Source organism: Tachypleus tridentatus, chromosome 8 (assembly GCF_004210375.1).
Source record: "Tachypleus tridentatus isolate NWPU-2018 chromosome 8, ASM421037v1, whole genome shotgun sequence".
Lineage (NCBI taxonomy): Eukaryota > Metazoa > Arthropoda > Merostomata > Xiphosura > Limulidae > Tachypleus > Tachypleus tridentatus.
Genome location: NC_134832.1, coordinates 59,926,547 through 59,934,744, shown reverse-complemented (window position 1 = coordinate 59,934,744; position 8,198 = coordinate 59,926,547).

Genomic DNA, 8,198 nt, shown 5'->3' with positions numbered 1-8,198 from the left:
TTTCATGAAATTATTTTCTTAAAACTCCTTTAAATTTTTCATTTATTAAAATTGGAACTGGGCTGTCACCCTGTTAGAAAAATAAAACTACCTTAACCATCTTTTTCTCATCCATTTATCTTGAGAATATAGTATAAAGAAATAGAAACATTAATGATAATTTGATATCCTTCAATTTATACCACATCTTACTTTTTTTTTTTTACTTAAGAGAAAATTTTTAAAAATCACCACTTATCATTTCCATGTAACCTTTTTCATCTTCAGATTCATACCAGTAATCCATCTCTAAACCTTTAACAATAAGTTAGTATTTTTTTTATTTGATAAAGAGACTTGTACACTGTATTCCAAGTTAGGCCTAGCTAGTCATTTGTATACAGGGTTAATTACATTTTTTAGTTGTAATCGGTATATTTTAAATACATAAATCTTTTATTAGTCTTACTACAAGCAACACACAACTGTTTCAATTATTCACCACCATTATGCCAAGAATGATATTCTTAGTTCATGGTGTTAATTGGGTTCATGTCTATACTAAATATATGGTCCAAATTATAACCCTTATACTTACTATAATTAAAGTTCATTTACAATGAATGTGTTCAGTTTATTCAAATAATTATTTAATACCTTTAGCTTCCACATCATATTTAGAAATGCCCAACAGCAAACTTTCCTAATTTACTAACAGTGCCTCCTATCAATATCATAAATGTAAATACAAAAAGGCAAAGCCACAAATGCTGAATATAGAGGCACTCTAGTAACAAAAGTTCAATTTGACCAGACCTATCACTAACAATCTTTGAGTTTCTCCCATCAAATCACTTTGCAGTATTCTTAACTAGACTTTCATGGAGCACCTTATTGAAAATGTTTTTGAAAATGACTTGATAGTTAGGACATGAAACCAACCCCCACCTCTCACCAAATATGCTTGCCATTTCAGCCATGGAGGCATTACAGTATGATGGTCAACCTATTATCCTTTAGAACAGTTAGCTAAAGAGTGGGTAGTAGATGGTGTCAACTAGTTGCTTTCTCTCTATTATATTGCTGCAAAATTAGGGACAGCTTGTACAGGTAACCCTCAGTTAGTTTTGTATGAAAATTAATTTTATAAGATTCAGATAACAAGTGACATTCTCCAAAATTTATAACCCATTAGTAGGAAAATTTGGTGAATCTTTGTGGCTTTTGTTTATATCATATTTACCTAAAAGATTTCATAAAGCTTCTGCTACCTTTCTACAGAAGTAAGACTAACTGGTTTGTAATTTTTTGGGCAACTCTTTATAGCTTCCTTTAAGGAAAGGAGTAATGTAGCAACTCTCCAGTTCTCCAAGTAACTGTATATTGACCAACCAAAAAATGAAAGAGATTACACACCTGATCCTAAACCTCCATTAAACTTTGGGAGAATTGTGAACTTTTAAAGGGAATATCATTTTCTTTCATATTTATCTGTTTTCCTTTATTTGTCATTAGCTGATTAATACTGGTAAAAGTGTTGTTTTATTAAAACTGTGCGATTTCATTCTGTGTGTTTTATACTACACATTTATAAATAAAGTACAATTTATTTTTTTTGTTATTAGTCTAACCAGCCTATTAACACCAAAGTGGTTATTACTCTAACCAGCCAGTCTTTTAACCAAATTTAGTTTTTATAAAACATTTTATGGCTTCAAACAAACCTACATTCCATGTGTCTTTGAAAAGGGATTGTTTTTTTACAATATAAGATCACTAGGATGAATGGTATACTGTCTCATTTTATCGAAGGATTAAACTTAACAGCTTAGTTTACCAGTTTTAACAAACCATGCTTCTGTTTGTTCAGGTTTTTCTATTTTTTTCAAGGAAAATGTTAACTTGTGATTTTTGTAGCTTTATATACTGGTATAAAATCTATGAATATGTGCATAAATCTGGAAATCTCTTTCAGTTTGAGAAGGCTTTATGCTGATACTTAAAATCTATAACAACATACTTTCCCAGAACCAAAAGTACTACACATATGACTTGTCATTCCCATTAGAAAATATGGAATGTTGTAACCTTGTAGTATCATTTGACCTACCACTGAAGAAATCTCTGTATTTCGAATAATTAGAGCAAAAGTAACATAAAGACTTTCTTGACTGCATGAGATCCTTGCAGTAGACACTTCACGAATGATGAAACTTTGCATGGGATCCACTTTATGCCACCATTTTCCATCTTTTTCCCTGATGATCTGCAGAGGTGACTAGATAAAGCTCATAAGACAATGAATGTGCCACTTTTTCCCTCACATCTGGATATACATCTGTTCACAGATGCTTCCACTCAGAGATGGTGGCTTCAATTAGCCACTAAGAAGCTTTGGGCCATTGGTCTGCAGATGAAGGTTTTGAACTTCTAATGGTTCATTTGGCATTACTTCACTTCAGCACTCTTGTCTATCCTATATGGTTCATTTATTCGGTTCTACAAAGTGGCTCATATCAACCACCAAGATCTCCCAGAGATCTCTCTATTTGACTTTGGATCTTTCATACTGGGCCCATGCACATCACATCTGTCTTATCACATGTCATATTCCAGGTGCTTTCAATATACTCACAAATCGTCTTTCACACCCACACCAAGTCTATCTCATGGACTAGTCATTAGATTCATTCATTTATAGATACTTTTACCTTCAGTGCAGTTCTCCCCAACTAAAATGCATTTGCCACTGACCCAAATACCAAGTTTTGCCCCTCTTTTGGCACTTGTGCCACATTCAAAGGCTCTGGCTGTCGATGTCTTCAGCCAGGATTGTGTTCACAAATAACTTTGTGTGTACCTTCACATCTGATTGATTTCTTGGGTGATTACTCTGTTACACTTCACTTTTTGTTGGGTCTTCCCAAGTGCACCCTGTTGACCAACATAACCTTGGTTTTTGAGTTTACAGTACTTGTTTGTCTCACCACCTGTCCTTCTTCCACTGTTTCTCTCCCTTTTTCATCAACCTCATGCTCCCTGTTCTACATCCCAATTTACCTGTCCTGCATCTTCATGTCTAACCTTTGTTTGGTCCTTGGCGAGAATATCTGGCTTCACATGTAGAGTTGCTTACTCGTTAGCTACTTTCCTATGCCCATTTTTCCATGGAAGTGTATCAGTGCAAGTGAAAAGTCTTCCACTATTGGTCTGCTGAAAGGGAATGCCTGCAGACAAGCTTTTTATGACTGGGGTGGGATAATTTCTTATCTGGCTCTCACTGTATGTCTTTAGTCTCCTTGCTTTCTTGATATTGGATGGCTCTCTACCATACCTTTCCTTTATACCGTAGGAATTTTACCTCCCCTGTTATTACAGTGTTCTTTAGTTCCTTATAGATTTAGAGGCAATCAAGGCATCCTGCCCTTTGAGATTGGGATATTAATGTGGTCCATCATGCCCTTACTACCTCTGTTTAAACCACTTGTTCTCATTGTTTCATGTGTCACTTAATACATATTTCCTTCTTCTCTTGGACTGTGGACATTGGCAGTTTGATTTTGTTTGCTGTTGATACTTCACATACACTTTATCACCCTACTTGTTTTTTCCTTTATCCCAATCATTCCTTTCTCCCTTATACCATGGTGGCTCAGGAGGTTGTCCTCCCTCTTTCTTATTTCCCCTTCCTTCTTGGCCTGGCATGGCCAAGCGTGTTAAGTCGTGTGACTCGTAATCTGAGGGTCGCGGGATCCCATCCCCGTCGCGCCAAACATGCTCGCTCTCCAGGCCGTGGGGTCGTTATTATGTGACGGTCAATCCCACTATTCGTTGGTGAAAGAGTAGACCAAGAGTTGGAGGTGGGTGGTGATGACTAGCTGCCTTCCCTCTAGTCTTACACTGCTAAATTAGGGATGGCTAGCACAGATAGCCCTCGAGTAGCTTTGTGCGAAATTCAAAACAAACAAACCCTTCCTTCTATCTCCCATCTTTCCTCTCATCTGGACTCCAGTAAACTTCTGTGTTCAGTCAGGGCTCTCTGTTTTTATGCTGTCATGGTTAGGTGGTTAGGATGCTCCACTCGTAATCTGAGGGACGCGGGTTCGAATCCATGTCACACCAAATATGTTCGCCCTTTCAGCCGTGAAGACGTTATAATATTACGGTAAGTCGCACAATTCGTTGTTAAAATAGTAGCACAAGAATTTGCGATAGGTGGTGATGGCTAGCTGCTTTCTCTCTAGTCTTACACTTAAATTATGGACAGATAGCCCTTGTATAGTTTTGTGCAAAATTCAAAAACGAATAAACAAACATTTTCCATCACTTCTCTTCGTCGTCGTCCATTGGATGAGATTCTACAAGCTGATATGTGGCCCACACCCTCCAACTAGCTTCATATCATCGCGCTTTTGTCTGCGTCGTGTTTTCTCTTCCACCTGTGGCCATACTCTAGACTTTCATGTGACTTTAAATTGTCAGTTTTATCCATTTTCTTATTTTTCGAGGGCCCTTTTCCTTCCATTTTTATCCCACGAATTCCACTTTGTGGCAAATGGTGCCTCATCAGTTATTCTTTAACTTTAACTCTGTACTATAAGTCACGTTGATTCACGCTCTCCTGCCCATGGCTCTGCACGCTTACTATCGAGATGGTGTGTTCCATATGATTGCTGAAAAGCCATCTATCTCGTAATAATTACTTCATAAAACATGTCTGTTCTGGCATGAATAAAGCAGAAGGACATAGCTGCCTGCCCCTGCCATGGTTTGAGTGAATAACCTAGTATGGTCTGCTTTTCCAACTGGGGTTTTATTGTTACCCATTGCATTGCCTCCAGTGATAACTTTCCTCTAGATTCTCCATTGTATTCTCACTTCTTTTCTCGAATGAAGCATGGAAATTTTTACCATTTTCCAGTTCTAAGCCACTGAGGTGGCTTATCATGGAGATACCCTCCTGAAAGGGCTCCACTAAAAGTTGACTTTCACTATTCAAGTGAGAGTATGACACTGGTGTTGTGCTAGCGTAGATAATCTATTTCCTCGATGATAGACGAGACCTCCTAATCACAATATATGAAGTTGATCTGTTTCCTTACAGGTTTACGTAGTCTCCTGATCATTGATCAATGAAATAGACCCGTCACTTTACAAGCGGACCTGGCTTCCCTGTAACATTTACCCTACCGCAGCCATCTACTATTATTTTTCACTACCAATGGAGTAGATATGTTGCCTTTCTGTGAGAAGTGGCCTCCTCACACTATTTACAAAACTGTGGGGTTGATCCGTCACCTTAGTGGGTGACGAGACCTGCTGTTACATATTCAGTACATACTGGAACTGAAACACTGCAGATGAAATTCACCCTTTTGATTAGGAGCCCTCATCCTACCTTCGATTGAATGTCAGTTCCCAGCGCTCAATTATTAGATTCGAGTGAACCAATCAGCATAATTCCAAGCATTCTCTCAAAACTGGGTAATAATTGCTTGATTGATGAAGCGGTGATGATTCTTGTGTCATACTCAGTAATTAGTGCAGGTCTTAAGCCCTGATTTTTGAGTTTGAGGTGAACATGGTATGATCCTCATTCTGTTGTTGTATGGATGTTAGCACCCACGAGGGTATTTTGGATGTAATTGTCTTGATGAATACTGTTCAACACATCCTCGTCACTCTACACCTCATAATTTCTACCTGTATGTTTTACGAATTATACACACACTGTAGGGTTTCCCTCTTCTGATCTTTGGATCTATTTCTCTTATTTTCGGGTATCCTTTGGACGCTTACGCGGATGCTTCTGTTATTCATTCGCATTCTCCTCTTCCTTCTTGTGGGGTTCTAGCTGATGTTGTGAGAGAGGTATGTATGTGTCGGAAGTTATAATTTTCTTATACTGAAAATGTATTTTCGATAGGCACTTCCCTGTTCTCACACTTTTCACTATTCTACCTCATTTCTGGGTGCTCACTACTTCTATCAAACTTTGAAGTGAAGTCACATGCGTCATGTGTGCATACTGTGTTACTATTAGTTAATAAATGATGCATGATGATTTACATGAGAGGCACGTTGGTTTTGTCTGTTTTGTGTTGAGCGCAAAGCTATACGAGAGCTATACACGCTAACTGCCCCTAATTTAGCAGTGAGGTACTAGAGGGATGGCAGCTAATCATAATAACTCATTAGCAAATCTTGAGATACTCTTTTACGAACTAATAATGGGACTAGCCTTTATATTATAACACCCCCATGGCTGAAAGGGCGAGCATATTTGGTAGGGTGGCGATTCTAAACCGCGATTCTCATATTGCGAGTCAAGCGCTCAAATAAATAAATATACCTAAGACACAATTAGACGTTTTCGCAAAATTAACTTAACACAAAAAAGACTCGCTAGAACTGTATATAAATGAAGCACTTCTTCAGACTAAAACATTAGCTAATTCCTTGGTATAATATATGACACAAAATTATCTTGGATTGAACACTTAAACAATACAAGTCAACTTCCGGTCAGTTACCTCTTTCTTTGTGAACCTGACGATGACCGAAGAAGGTCGAAACGTTGTTCGCTCTTCTATGTAAAATATTTTCTCAACCCAAACGAGCCGTTTTTGCATAAGTATAAGAATTATGTTATACGAACTGTGTAAGAAGTCTAACAAATAAAAATAGCTTTCCAACGGATAAAACATGGTCAAAATATATAAAACGTGCATACGAAAAGTATTTAAAAATGCAGCACCAGCTTGGATAAATAAAGAATTCGATTTCGATTTGAATTTCGCGCAAAGCTACACAAGGCTAGCCTTTCTAATTTAGCAGTGTAAGACTAGAGGGAAGGCAGCTAGTCATCATCACTCACCGCCAACTCTTGGGCTACTCTTTTGCCAACGAATAACGGGATTGACCGTCACATTATAACGCTCCCACGACTGAAAGGGCGAGCATGTTTGGTGTGACGAGCATTCGAACCCGCGACCCTCGGATTACGAGTTTCGCGTGCCTTAACCACCTGGCTATGCCGGGCCAAGACTAGAGAAAAAGGTACTAGTTATCACTCACCACCCAGGATAAATATAGAACCGAACCAAGTTAAAATTAAATTTCAAACCCTGATGAACACACTGCTTCAAACGACATGCAGAGTACCTAGATCAACATCGTGAGTATTTATGCACAAATACAAAAATACTGAAACACTAACTGACAGTTTCTTACACAATTTACTAAATTATTTTGCGTGAAATTGGGAAGAGATTGATCTACTGTGTGAACTCGATTGTTTCTGCATACGTGGTAAAAAAATAACCCTAAGTACCTCTTGTTTAATAACGTTTATATTAGTAATAAAACTAAATTAAGGCCACCTAAATAGACAAAGATAACATCAACAATTTTAATTTACTATAAAACCATTAAAAATGGGTCTTGTATGTAAATACCCTTATCTAAATTCAAAATTATTGTAAAAATGTGAAAATATAACTGGAATTGTCCATCTAGTGTGGATTTTACCACAATTGAATAGAATGAAAGTATTGTTAACACAGCAATATTAATTTAATTGTATACATTGACTTGGTCTTGAAAGGGATTGAAGTGAAAGAACGGACTAGCTAAATTCTGGTCCCTTTATTTATAGCAATTAAATAAATAGTGAACACATGTTAACCAAGTGCAGGAGGGAGGAAGAAGTCTTTTGAATCTGACCCTCCAAGGTCTACAAAACCAAAATACCAATACCTGAAGCAACAACAACAGTAACTTAAGTATAATAGAAAATGACAATATAATAAACTTCAGCGTTACGGTATGACCAGGTAGATAAGGCACTCGAATCGTAATCTGAGGGTCGCGGGTTCGAATCCCCATCACGCCAAACATACCTCTTCAGCCGTGGTGACGTTATAACGTTACGATCAATCCCACTATTCGTCTGTAAAAGGGTAGCCCAAGATTGACGGTAGATGGTGATGACTAGCTGCCTTTCCTCTGGTCTTACACTGGTAAATTAAGGACAGTTAGCGAAGATAGCCCTCGTGTAGCTTGGCGTGAAATTCAAAACAAACCAAATTGCTCATTAGAGATTAAATACATGAATGTTAAGTATGGTGTTCAGAAAACTCGGGGCGTTTGTTTAAACTTCATCTATAAACATTTCAGTGATGCATATTTTAAGCTGTGTTCATAGTTTTTTTTTTAAA